Consider the following 15,187-nt stretch of genomic DNA (forward strand, 5'->3'; position numbering starts at 1 on the left):
ATTAACATTTATAGTTTAACTGTTTAAAATGAAAAACACTTTTTTGTGTTTAATTTCTTTAGGTCACTATCTCAATGTAGCACACTGACTTTGTCTCCCTCTTCTGTCTCTTCCTCCCTTTATTCAAAACACCTCCCTTATAAAAATCTGACAGTGCATCAAGCTGTCACAATACTCAAACGTGCAGTGTAGATACAGGTTAGCAACATTGGAGTTAATGTCAAGTTATGTAAAGAGTTGAACATTTAAACCAATGCTATGTAAAGTGACTTGACAATCAATTAAACCCTAATATCTAACTTTGCGCATTGTTATATTTCATTTGACATGTTGTTGTTTTCAGATAAGATGTTGTATCTTTCCTCAGAACTTTCTCCATGACAGCAGTGTGTGAAATCTCATGTAACATAAACACGAGGGGGATATACAGTGGCATCTTGTGAACAGGATACATCCTGAACTACAGAGGTAATGATGGAATAAAAAGTGAGCAGAGAGTCTCCAAGAGGAAGATAAGCTAATGAAGTTTAAGATATTACATGACATTTTGTTTTTAAGAGTTTTTGATCTAATCATTTACAACATCCTAGGAAGAAAAAATATATTTCTGACCAAAAGCTAATTACTGTTAAAGAGATGTTTGCAGACTTAACTTTCAGATTTCATTTCTCATCAGCCAAGCACCAGGCTAGTATTTAGGTCTCAGCCATTATTTATTTTCACTCAAGAGCTGGTAAATATATGTGAAAATCTTAACATAAATGTAACTGTAGCAGTGAATGTGTACATCTACCAATCTTTTTAAGCAACGCAGTAAAACTATGACTGTACCACTTCAATACAGTGTCTAGTTTGATTTTTGATGAGAATTGTTTTTTTTAATCCATAGAGCAGATCACATTTCAGTCACTGTCTCTGTTTACAGCATGTTGGTCTCACGGGAACCAGGCTGCAGTATATGAAGAGAGAAAATGAGTCTGATAGCTTTTCTAAACCAGGGGTAGAACAAGGCGTAGATCACAGGGTTCAGACAGGGGTTAATATATGACAGAAAAATTATGGCTGTAACAGACACTGTAACAGGGATATTTTGCACAAACAAGAAAAAAAAAACATAATATGGACAAAAACACAATATGTACACAACTACAACAATCCCCAGAGTCCTGGCTGCTTTCAGCTCAGATTTCTTAGTCATTACAGTCCCTGAATGCTGGAGTGTGACGGCTGCAACATGAGAGCGCATGGCACGAGCCTGAGACACAGCCGTCACAAACACTCTCAGATACAGAATTATCATCACAGTGACTGGAGCAATAAATGACAAAACTACGTCAATAGTCATTTCAGTGTTGCCAACATAGATAAAACATTCTCCATGGCAGGACTTAAACCTACCTGGCTGAGCCAGATCATCTTTGTAAGGCAGACCACTGTAGAGAAGACAACAGGTCCAACACATGCAAATCCATATTTTAACTTTTGTCACAGTGACTCTGGTGGAGTAATGCAGAGGGTCACAAATAGCCACATAGCGGTCGACTGATATAAGTAACATATCTCCTATTGAGGCATTGGTAAATAACGAGCATGCAAAATAATACAGAGAACATACGAGGTCACCAACTAACCAACAGGGTGTTAATTCGTGTGCTTGCAGAGGTGTTACCACAAGCCCAGAGAGAAAGTCAGACACAGCCAGAGAAAGGATGAGGAGGTTGGTGGGTGTCTGCAGCTGCCTGTAGGGAGACAAAGACATGCAATGTAATATCAGACATTAATGTAAAGTGATATGTCTTACATGTGGCACATCTGGACATTTAACATTCAAAAACATTGTCAACAAAGCAGAAAATACGTCTGGTGTCAAGATGTGAAGTTATTTACACACTAACTCTAAGTAACATTTTCTTGTAAATCAGACTGTTCACACTTATAAAAGAATCAATTGTAAGTTTTGCTGAGTTTATCTCTGCCTGAAGTGGGAGACTGAGATGATGACGAGCAGGTTGAGAACCACAGTGAACACAGAGATGAAGTACAGCACATAGATCAGGGCAGCCCTAGACTGACTGATCTCTGGTTTCCTGCAGGAGGCATTGAGGAGTTGTGGAAAGCAGAGCTCTGCTCCGTCCTGATCCTCCATCCTCAGAGAGAGGAGGAGGAGAAGCTGCAGCCCGACAGCTACTGACTAAAACTCTGTCAGACAACTGATTTATCAGTTTCTGTCTTAACCTTCATCTCACTCTCTCACTAATTACATCACATCCTCATATTCATCATCTCTCTTTTTCTCTCTCTACATTTGCCGTTCTACTTTTTTCCCCATTTTACTTACACTTTTGATGGTATTAAAATTTGCCGTAGTTTTCTCTGGACCCCTGCCAAATCTGACCAGTGATGACATGTACAGCCGCATGTCGTCATTCAACCGCTGGCTGTCTAGGTGGTGTCCAGAAAATAATGTGGGCTACATAAATAAATGGAAACGGTTTTGGGAAACTCCTGGGCTGATTAGGAGAGATGGCATTCATCCTACTTTAGATGGTGCAGCTTTCTTATTCAGAAATATGGTTGGTTTTATTAAACAACCAAAAGTATGACAATCCAGTGTTGAGCCTAGGATGCAGAGATCCAGTCCTACACGCCTCTCTGCAGTATCCTTACAACCATCACCCCCCACAACTCCCACATACCTATAGAGACTGTGTCTGCTCTCCGACACATTACATAAACCAAAAATGACCACAAGAGGTAGAAGTACAGAGAGACGCAGCGTAAGGTGAATGTAGAAGTGGCAAAGGCCAAACAAAGAACATATGAGGACTTGTATGCTAGGTCGACACTAAAGCGGGAGAGGTGGATTTGTATGGGTTGGCCAGACAAAGAGATAGAGATGGGAAGGATGTGCAGCAGGTTAGTGTGATTAAAGATAAGGATGGAAATATATTGACAGGTGCCAGGAGTGTGATGGGAAGATGGAAAGAGAACTTTGAAGAGTTGATGAATGAGGAAAATGAAAGGGAACGAAGAGTAGAAGAGGTGACTGGTGTGGTGCAGGAAGTAGCAAAGATTAGTAAGAGTAAAGTGAGGAGGGCGTTGAAGAGGATGAAGAGCGGAAAGGCAGTTGGTCCTGATGACATACCTGTGGAGGTATGGAAGTGTCTAGGAGAGGTGGCAGTAGATTTTCTGACTAGTTTGTTTAACAAGATCTGGGAGAGTGAGAGGATGCCAGAGGACTGGAGGAGAAGTGTACTGGTACCAATTTTTAAGTACAAGGGAGATGTGCAGAGCTGTGGCAACTACAGAGGAATAAAGCTGATGAGCCAAACAATGAAGTTGTGGGAAAGAGTAGTGAAAGCTAAGCTACAGGCAGATGTGAGCAGCAATATGGTTTCATGACTAGAAAGAGTCCAACAGATGCAGTATTTGCTTTGAGGATACTGATGGAGAAGTACAGAGAAGGTCAGAGGGAGTTGCATTGTGTCTTTGTAGATTTAGAGAAAGCGTATGACAGGGTGCCGAGAGAGGGAAGAAACGCAACAATGACCAAATCATACTTTCCCTCTGACTTCGGGTGGGGATCCTGAGTATAGTACAGTTAAAACATACACATATTGTTTAACTTACCCATGCATCTCAATCATGTGAGCAACCAGTATATTGACAAGCTGCCTTCTGGGGCTGTGTATTCCTCTAACACATCCTGACCACCTGCTTTTGTCAGCAAAGCATCTCTGACCAACTATTTACAGAAAAGGGAAGAATAGGAAATTAGAAGTTATACCGTGGCTTCAGATTTTCTATTTTAAGTAGTACTTAAAAAAGCTAGCAAAATTTAAAATGGCCATAATGCTACCAATTATTTTTCCATATCATTCATTTGCATACAATGAATCACAACATAAAAAAGATCAAACTTGCAGGTCTGTGCACTTCAGCAATAATGGTTGCTACCTCCTTAGCAGTTTCTTAGTCTGAATTGCTTGTTGTAAGATAGGTCCTCTATCCAATGACAGAAAACAAAACACATTATTTAACATAATATTTGCATTTTCAAAATTTAGCATCCTTTACTCGTTTATTAGGAAACACCAGATTAATCCTCGTCTTGAAGCGTTAGGTACAAGTCAGCATTGGCTTCAACCACCTTATTAAGTCGTCATCTTCCACTGCAGTGTGGGACGCATCACATGGAGAGTTGAGCTCTATTTGACAACCCGAATTTGCATCTGACTGCAAAATAAATACATTCCTTAGCAACGACAAAGTGAAGATACAGACTCTCTTCCCAACTGTTGGACAAGATAAATATTACAACTACCCATTAAATAATTACCTGCACTGATTTATTAACAGATCTTTTAGCTGATAATGATGAATAAAGAGATTTATACAATTTTAAGAAAACAGATGTAAATTATAATATAAATCTCAGCATTAGCAGCAATGTGGCGGGTAAAAGTAATGAAAGTGTTTAAACGGTCCCTCTAGGTAGCGCTAATGCTAATTAGCATTAGCGTTAGTTTAGCTAGTGAAGACCAACTCTGTTTCAGCCTCATTTTCGGGCATTGCTGTTTTGAATCGGCACAGAGTTACATGCATGTACTCCTGGACAATAATGAGCAATTCTTGTGATTAAAGTAATGAATTTATTAAAAATTTTATTTTTTATTAAAAATAAAACCGGGCCCCCTAGCCAACCACTTCTCAACTAGCTTGCTAGAGTTTATTTTGTGCTCGTTATTAAAGTTACATGATTTGTAATGTTATGGTGGGACAAAAGGTATTATATTTAGTCATTAAGACAGCATTAAGCTAACTTCATTAGTTGAGCTATCTTAGCTTGGCTTGGTAATATTTATATATTTACAATGCAGGATCACTTAATGTCTTTGTCTGTTCATTCTTTGCTAATATTATTTGGTCATCGAATAAACAGTGGAACAGTGGGCAGGGCAGCACCAATGAGTAAGTCTGCAGATGTCACTTACTGCTGCCATCTGTTCTTGTCCTGTTTGGTGACGGCTCCAGAATGTAATAGAGTGATGGGATTAGCGGCTCCTGTGGACTGTCAAACGTCCTTAGCTGTTGCAGGAAATACATCCTCTACTCAGCATTTCTCAGAATAAAGTTCATTTTATTTCCCAGCTCAAGTCAATGAAGGAAGAATTTGAAGCTTTCTTTAGTTGTGACAGGGTTGGTGGAAATAATGGCAGGAGGCAGTGTGGGAAGGCTCTCCCTTGACTTCAGTTTGTCAAGGTTTCACTTTCAGGACCCAAATTCATACACATAAGCGTAGCTTTAAAAGACCGTAAATTGTACCACTTCATAAAAGACATAAAAACATAGAAGACTCCAGAAGTTGTGTCAGAAACGGTGCTAATGGTTGTCCATGAGTAAGTGGTGTGCTACCTACATGCGAAAGCATTTTTATTGCCATACTGTGCCACAGACATGACTGACCTGATCACAGCTGGTCAATCTGCAAAGTTTGTACAGAGCGTACAGAGCTCTTGTCGAGGGAGAAAAAACCCGCGGCGGCGGGCTTTGTGTTTAGACCAGCGATGCGTGGTGCAGCGACGCTGTTGTGATCTGCAAGCACTGCTCACCCCTGGTGGAGTTCATGATTATCAAGTGCCGGCCGTTCTATCTGCCAACAGAATATACAGCCATACTGCTCGTTTCTGTTTACATTCCCCCGAACAACAACACCAGCAGCAGGAACAATGCACTTAATGAACTGCACCAGTACATCAGTGAGCACCAGACAGCCCACCCTTATGCTTTTCTCATCATAGCTGGGGATTTCAACCATGCAGACTTAAAGAGTGTGTTTCCAAAAATACACCAACACATTAACTTTCCAACTCGAGGAAATAACATCTTAGACCTTGTTTACACCACACAGAGAGGAGCTTGCAAAGCCCTTCCCCTCCTCCCTTCAGGACTGTTTTGACACCACTGACTGGGATATGTTTAAGCAGGCTGCCACATATAATAACACCACAGACCTCCAAGAGTACTCAGAGACTGTCAGTGCCTACATCAACAAGTGTATTGATGATGTAACTGTCAAAAAGACCATCACTGTACGGGCCAACCAGAAGCCATGGATGACAGGGGACGTCTACAGACTCCTGAAGACGCGGAAGACTGCCTTCAGAGCTGGAGATGAGGTGGGCCTGAGAACAGCCAGGGCCAACCTGTCCCGTGGCATCAGAGAGGCCAAGAGACTCCAGGAGGATAGCTCATCAGTTCAGCAACAGCAGAGACACTCAGAGCCTGTGGCAGGGAATACAGACCATTACGGACTACAGGCCCCCACCGCGGACGTGTGACAGCAACATCTCTCTGCTGAACGAGGTAAACGCCTTCTTCGCTCGCTTTAAAAAGCAAAACAGCTCCACTGCACAGAGGACTCCACCTCCTCCTGGTGACCAGGTGTTGATGCTGACCCCAGACAGATCCTTCAGCAGGATCAAGGCACGAAAAGCTCCGGGTCCTGACAACATTCCTGGGCGTGTACTGAGAGACTGTGCAGCAGAACTCACCAATGTCTTCACAGACATTTTCAACATCTCTCTACGTCAGGCTGTTGTTTTTGACCACATGCGTCAAAGCTACCGTCATCATTCCAGTCCAGAAGAAGCCGTCTCCATCCTGCTTCAATGACTACCGTCCAGTTGGACTTACTCCGATTATCATGAAGTGCTTTGAACGGCTAGTCATGCAGCACATCAAGTCTGCCCTCCCCCCCTCTCTGGACCCCTTCCAGTTTGCAAACCAACCGCTCGACCGACGATGCTGTCGCAACGGTTGTCCACTCAACACTCACACATCTGGATAAAAAGGACTCATACGTCAGAATGCTGCTCAACACTTCGCTGTGCAACTGGCTGTTGGACTTTCTAACTGGAAGACCTCAGGCAGTACGGGTCGGCAGTAATACAGCACCATCACACTGAACACTGGGGCCCCCCAAGGATGTGTGCTGAGCCCCCTTCTCTTCACCCTGCTGACCCAGGACTGCACACTATCACAAAACTCCAACCTCTTCATTAAGTTTGCGGATGACACGACTGTGGTGGGTCTCATTAGCAACAACGATGAGACAAAATACAGAGCGAGGTGAGACGCCTGGCCGGGTGGTGGAGTGACAACAATCTCTCTCTGAATGTGGAGAAGATGAAAGAGATTGTTGTTGACTTCAGGAGAGTGCATACTCAGCATGCTCCTCTAACTATCAACGGCGCTAATATGGAGAGGGTGAGCAGCACCAAGTTCCTGGGTGTGCACATCACAGAGGACCTCTCCTGGACCGACAACACTGCAGCACTAGCCAAAAAAATCACAGCAGCGTCTCTACTTCCTCCCCAAACTGAGAAGAGCCAGAGACCCACCCCCCATCATTTACACCTTCTACAGAGGCACCATTGAGAGCATTCTAACGAGCTGCATCACTATGTGGTATGGGGCCTGCAACGCCTCCTGCTGGAAGAGTCTACAACGCATAGTGAGATCATTGGTGTCTCTCTCCCCTCCCTCCAGGACATTTATGGAACCCGTCTCACCCGCAAAGCCCTCTGGATTGCGGTTGATCCCACTCACCCGTCACACAGCTTCTTCAACCTGCTGCCATCTGGGAAGAGACTGCGGGGCCTACAGGCCAGGACCAGGGTATATTATATATATAAATATATATATATTATATATATATTATATATATATATTATATATTATATTTTTATATTTATGTGATATAGATCTTAGGCTCCACTGTTAGAACTACCTGTAAGCACCATGGATCCGAGAGAAATGCAATTTCAGTTCCCTGTATGTATGTACGTAGTGTTCATGTGGAAGAACTGACAATAAAGCTTGACTTGACTTGACTTGACTTGACTTGACTTGACTTGACTTGACTTGACTTGACGGAACGTGGGATGGATCCTTAGTGGTCTGGGTAAGCACAGCTTGACAGCCACAGGATTAATGACCTTGGCAACGGGGAAAGGACTAACAAAGCAAGGAGCAAGCTTCCTGCTCTCCACCCGAAGGGGAAGGTCTGCGGTGGAAAGCCAGACCTTTTGGCCCGGGGCATACTGTGGGGCAGGAGAGCACTGCGTGTTGGCCCCCACGTGTTGGCCCACATTTACCACTTCTCGTAACTAGACACTGACTTGAGAAGGGTCTGTTGTGCTCTTCGCCAGGCAAGGTGACAACTTCGTACTGCAGCAGCAGCTGATGGAACCATAGCATCAGAGTCTTGATAGAGAACAAAGGTGGTTGGTAGCCATAGATTACTTGGAAGGGAGTGGGCCCTGTGGCTGTAGATGGAAGGGAGTTGTGAGCATATGCATACATACATACCCAGACCACATTTCTTGACCACGTGGAGGGATCCTGTGCGCACAGTAAGCGCAGACCAGTCTCCAGTTCCTGGTTGAATCTCTTGAAATTACCGTTTGGCTGTGGGTGAAAACTGGAGGGCAGGCTTCAGTTTGTCACTTAAAAAAATAAATAATAAAATCCTTTCTGCTTTCTCGCACTTGCATCTCGCGAACTGTGAACACTTTTCTGATAGGACTTTGGTTTGCTGTTTTCTCCTTGACTTAGATATTTGCTGCCTTGTACCTCACTTGTAAGTCGCTTTGGATAAAAGCGTCTGCTAAATGACTAAATGTAAATGTGATGAAGTGACGGTAAAAGTTGGCAAATCCTAAGAATCTTTGGAGCTGTCGTCTGGAGTCAGGTGTCGGCCAGTCCTTTACCACCTGCACTTTAACTGGATCCATGGTGATGTTGCCTGGTGAGATGATTTACCAGATGAATGTGACAGTGGTGACGTGAAACTCACATTTCTCTGCTTTGACAAATAGTTGGTTTGTGAAGGAGACATTGGAGGACTGGTCTTACATGCTGGACATGGTCAGTCTCAGATCAGGAGAAAAAGAGAATATCATCAAGATAAACAAACATGTATTTGTTCAGCTTATCTTCCAGCACATCACTGACTAAATTCTGAAACACAGCCGGAGTGGTGATCAGGACAAAGGGCATGATCAGATATGTATAATGGCCCCCCAGTGTGTTGAAAGCATTCTTCCATTCGTCACCCTCCCTTATTCTTACCAGGTGATAAGTGTTGCGTAAGTCCAACTTGGTGTAGATGGTGGAGCCTTGGAGGTGTTCGAAAGCTGAGGAGATTAGTGGAAGTGGATATCCGTTCTTGATTGTGAATTTGTTGATGGCACGGTAATCGATGCACGGTCTTAGATCACCATCTTTCTTGCACAGAAAGAAAAACCCTGCTCCGGCTGGTGAAGAAGACGGGCAGATGATGCCAGCGGCCAGTGACCCCGTGACATATTTCTCCATGGCTTGATGTTCCAGGTTGGACAATGAAAAAAGGCGGTCTCTAAGGGGTATTGTGCCGGGCAGCAGGTCGATGGCACAGTCATGAGGTGGCAGGGGACTAAAAACTTCCTTGAGGTCATGATACTGAGAGAGTACTTTGGAGAGGTTAGGGTAATTGGTGTCAAGGTCTTCAGTTGGGACAATGGGAGTCTGAGCAGAAAAAGACATGCAGCTAAACATGGAGTACTCCAACCCAGAATTTTGCTGGTTCACCAGTTAATGTGGGGGTTTTGTGTCTCCAACCATGGTATACCAAGGACCAGGGAATGCAGAGGGGAATCAATGACGTGGAACACCAGGCTTTCTAAGTGGTTGTCTATGGCTAAGGGAACTGGCTTGGTTTTAAACAGTACCTTGTGTAGTAGTTTGTTGTTGAGTGAACAGATCTGGAGTGGTTAAGGCAAAGGTGTGAGTGGAAGCTTGAGTCAATGATCTAGGAGTCTGTCTATGAAGTTGGTGTCAGCTCCTGAATCAAGAAGCGCAGGTACAAGAAGGTGGCATGGAGCAGGGCCAACTAAACTTGGGTTAGGGAGCATGAGTCAGGGGACCTAGACAAGGAACGTCTCAGTAGTGAGAGCGACCAAGCTGTATGGGTTCTGATACCGGGCTAGGAAGACGTCTTGACATCAAGAAACTGGTGTGCACCAATGAACATGGGTCTGGGTTTGGGAGACATGAGAAGCATGGCAATGGGCATGGGCTTTCTCCAGGAGGCGTTCCCTGTGACGGCGAGTAGCGGCCTCAGTGAGGTCTTGGAGGGTCCTTGGTTTGGGTTGCTGAGCCAAGGCAATCCGCCAGGACTTTATAGAACGTGTCATACAATGCTGCATCATTCCATTCACTGTCTGCAGCCAGTGTGCAAAAGTCTAGAATATAATCAATAATGGGGAGCGTGCCCCGAGTCAGAGTGAAGAGGCAGAGTTAGGCTTCCACCTCTGGCCTAGCGGGTTAAAAAAAAATCTGAGAGAGCTCAGTCCCAAAAGTCTTGTAGGTGGAACAATAACTCTACCGCCGAGACCATGCAGCTGTTCCCCACAGAAGGGCGCGGCTAGTGAGCAGAGCAAGGACGTAAGCCACCTTGGCCTCTTCTGATGGGAAGGAGGAAGGAGGAAGACTGCAGGTGGAACTGAATCACACACTGCATGAGAAAGGCCTGGCAGGTTCTGGGCTCCCTCCATATCGCTCAAGAGGTAGAATCTTGGGTTATCTCTTTTAGGGTGGGAAGACATAGCTATAGGTGGGGCTATGGCAGAAGTCTGTGGCGATGCGGTGGTTTAGGTAGTTGGAGCAAACTTAATAGTGAGATGTTTCACCGTAGAAGCTATCTCCTCTAAACATGAATCATGCTTTATGAGCATTTTCTCGACATCACTGCGCCAACATTGTGATGAAGTGTCAGCTGGGTCCATGTTGGCCAGATTGTACTTTAATGAGCTCGTTTTAGGGTTGGACCCAATAAGGTCATTGACACAACTTCTCAGTTCTAATAAAGTTTATTATAGAACGTTATTGTTGGCAAAGCAGGATGATGATGTGGCAAGTCCTCTGACTCGCTAGATGGCGCTTATCTCCAGTCTATGAAGGAGGACAAACAGATGCACTTAGCATTGCACTTGCACATGGACTGGCAAACCCGTATGCATGGCGTGAATCAAAGCATCAGCATAGCATGGAAAACATTCCTTACCATGGCATATGGTTACAAGGGTCCGTGATGATCCTGATTCCTTATGGGCATTAAGCAGTACTCATAATTCTTAGCGTAGTTTGTATAGTCGGGAACAGAGAGAGTCCATAAGGAGCTGTTACTTACTAAACCAGAGCGGCAGGGTCTGGTTTAGAGTCAGGTCATCAAACGTAGCGTGGTCCGAAATGTGGATAGCTACAATGAACTCCAATGAAGGCTGCAAAGTCACGGTGACAAAGCAGACAATCTGGCAGCTTGGTGAGGGAACTGAGGAGGTATATAAGTAGAGTGGTGAGAGCAGGTGAAACTGATTACTGGTGATTAGTAACGCGGAAATAATGTGACGGGACCAGGAAACGGGAAGTGGCTGCAAAATAAAAGTCATGAGGGAGGAAGTGAAGTTGGGGATCCTGGCAGCTTTGCGTTGTTGTCATACTAAAAAGTGAAAGTCCTTTTCATCCTCAGCTTTTAACTAGAGGCCTGTGGGTTCTGTGATAAAATGGCTGATATTTGGAACTGTTCATAATTCCTTTTGAATAAAGCCCCAGTTTCAGCTGAATAGAAACAACTCCAAAGCATTAAGCTGCCACCACCATTACCATTCATTGTGGTTATGATGTACTTTTGGAGATGTGCAGCGATGTTTTTGCACCAATAACACATTTTCCCTTAAGCTTTTATCAGACTACTTAAGTGATATTAATATCTGTTTTGTAGTAAATGTCATCAGACTGCTCCCGGTGACAAATTGATTTGCACATTTAAGAAAGAAAAACAATGTGTGGCAGAAGGATTAAAAAACACGGTTTATGCCTTTAATACCTTGACAGGAAAGAATGTGAAGGAGACAAAGCAGGCACACCTGTGAGTAGGGGGAGGGGGAAATCATTAGGTTGAGCAGCACAGAGGAGAAGACAAAGAAAAGAGAATGACTGAAAGAGAAGTTTTGAAAAAGCCATAACTTATTTTCTGGACCTTGTTCCCCAAGAAAGGAACATGTTAAGAACCACACAAAATTAATAATGGCAGTTGTGTATCAACCAGCTGAATTACTTGAACATTAATGGAAAACCTTGGACTTGAAGTGAGCTGATGACTGGAGTCCAACCCACTTTCTTCCTGTCTGTTGGTTTGCTGATCTGGCCACTCATTTAACGATGAGTTAACCTGATCAGCTGCTCGTCTGACCAGCCACACGCTGGCTCCTCCGATCTGCTTTTCACCTATTCCCCTGCTCTGTTGTTGCTAGCTCTGCCAGTTACCTGTCCACCCCAAATGGCTGACCTGCTCAGCACGCTATCTCAAACACAACCTCCACTGCTGTACATGGACTTAGCCATGTTTTTCTGTTGTCTTTATTCAAATGTGCAGCCAAACATTCTTGGATTCTTGGTCTAACTTCTTGGTCTAATGACACTAGTAATGTCATTTGTTCAGTTTGTTGAAATGCGATTTTTGTAATCTGTCTTCTCTGGTGCATCCCTGGTTTTAAGCTCATTGGTGTGACCCTTATGTGGGACATGAGACCCCGTATTTGGCTACATTGTTGTTCATCTTCAGATTATTCATCTTTATCTATCCATCCATTATCTTACACTTATCTTTTGGTTTTGCAGTGGCAGCAGGCTTAGCAAGGCTTCCAAGACATCCTTCTCCCAAGCAACAATGTCCAGCTCTTAAGGCAGATCATCTTTATCTGGATGTAATACTGCCAATAGTTTTCACACACAAGCAATTTCTCAAAAATGTCAATGAAGTAATAAAAAAAAAAGATTCAAGTCTTTGCAGCACAGTCCCACAAGTTTAATTTCTTTTGCTTGTTTTAGGGCCACAAATAAGGGTCTAAAAGACTAACAGCCTAGGGTCACAAGATTCCCTAACCCGGTCCTGGATGCAGTTAGCAAGAGACAGACATCAGTGGCCAACAGAGAGAGAGAGAGAGAGGGGGAGGGATGAAAGTTAAGGCAGAAACTGAAATAAATTTGAATATTTTTGCCTGAGAGTTTTAGTCAGAAGCTGACAGGGCTGCAGCTTCTCCTCCTCCTCTCTATGAGGATGGAGGACCTCTGTTTTCCAAGTCTCTTCAATGCCTCCTGCAGGAAACCAAAAATCAGTCAGTCTAAAGCTGCCCTAATTTATGTTTTGTTGTTGTTTATTTTCTCTGGTTTTTCTGTGGTTCTCAACCTGATTGTCATCATCTCAGTCTCCCACTTCAGGTAAAAAATAACACTAAGTCACATTTTCTTTGTAAATAAGACTGCTCAGACTTAATAATCAATTTTAAGTTACATTGCCTGTTAACAACTTCACATCTTGACACCAGATGTATTTTCTGCTTTGCTGACAATGTTTTTAGATGTTAAATGTCCAGATGTGCCACATGTAAGACATATCACTTTTCATTAATGTCTGATATTACATGTCTTTGTCTCCCTGCAGGCAGCTGCACACACCCACCAACCTCCTCATCCTCTCTCTGGCTGTGTCTGACTTTCTTTCTGGTCTTGTGACCATGGTAGAAGTTCATCGACAAACAGCCTGTTGGTTTCTTGGTGACCTTATGTGTTCTCTACATGTTTATTTGAGCTCAATTATTCTCGGTGACTCAATAGGAAATATGATACTTATATCAGTCGACCGCTATGTGGCTATTTGTGACCCTCTGCATTACTCCACCAGATTCACCCTGACAAGAGTTAAAATGTGTGTTTGTATGTGTTGGATCTGTTCTGTCCTCTACAATGGTCTGGTTTTAAAGGACTTCTTGACTCAACCAGGCCGGTACAGGTCCTGCTATGGAATTTGTGTGGGGGGCACTGACATTTCAGTAATGTTAGATGCTGTGTTGTCATCTATTGCTCCAGTCACTGTGATCATAATTCTGTATCTGAGAGTGTTTGTGACGGCTGTGTCTCAGGCTCGTGCCATGCGCTCTCATGTTGCAGCCGTCACACTCCAGCATTCAGGGACTGTAATGACTAAGAAATCTGAGCTGAAAGCAGCCAGGACTCTGGGTGTTGTTGTACTTGTGTTTTTAATGTGTTTCTGCCCATATTACTCTCTCCCTTTTGTACAAGATCCCTCTGTTGGTGGTTTACTTACACGTGTTGGCTTCTTTATGTTACATATCAACCCTTGTCTGAACCCTGTGATCTACGCCTTGTTCTACCCCTGGTTTAGAAAAGCTATCAGACTCATTTTCTCTCTTCAGATACTGCAGCCTGGCTCCCGTGAGACCAACATGCTGTAAACAGAGACTGTGCAGTGACTGAAATGTGATCTGCTGTATGGACAAAGAAATTCATTTGTACATGTTCTTCAGTGAGTGAATTCACAAATCCAAACAGTGAAAATGTGCAGTTCTTAAAGTTGTTACTGTCAGATAATCTGTTGGATTTTGTCCTGACTGAAGTGATGCTTCATTATTTCCAGTGATGATGTTTTTGTCAGTAACCAGTCATACACACTCCCTGCTGCAGATATCTAACCTGTGTATTTCCAGTCTGAGTTTGTCCTGTTTCTCATTCGGCTTCTGGTTACAAACAGTTTTTCCCTCTGTGTCTGCTTTCACAAGCACCACACAGTGACTTCTGTTACAGAGAACTAAAAAATAAGTAAACTTTAAAAATGACAACTATCATGCATGTAGTACGTTTTACATTTGCAGTGTATGCAAAAGTTGGTGCCAGACAAGAGAATAATCTACATATACAACATGTCACTTTAAAATGTTAAACTAAATTTCAATGTGACCCATGATAGTTTGATACCTTAACTACAAAATGATGCTGTAAACAGAAACTGTAGAGTGACTGAAATTAGTGGTATGCGATACTCTATTTGGAATTGATGTGTTATCAAATACATACAGGCTCAGTAACGCAAATACTAATACAATACTTTAAAATTGTTAAGGTGGATGCATCATGAAATTGATTTTCCCTTTTTAATTATTCATTAGTTAAAACCCCGATAGAATCTGGGCAAAGTGTATAGGTGTATAACAAAAATACTTTAATTTTACCACTGTATCAGCCTTTTTACAAATTTGGTGGGAATGTGACTTTGCTAAAGATCAGA

Source organism: Channa argus, chromosome 9 (genome assembly GCF_033026475.1).
Source record: "Channa argus isolate prfri chromosome 9, Channa argus male v1.0, whole genome shotgun sequence".
In the NCBI taxonomy this organism is placed as follows: Eukaryota; Metazoa; Chordata; class Actinopteri; order Anabantiformes; family Channidae; genus Channa; species Channa argus.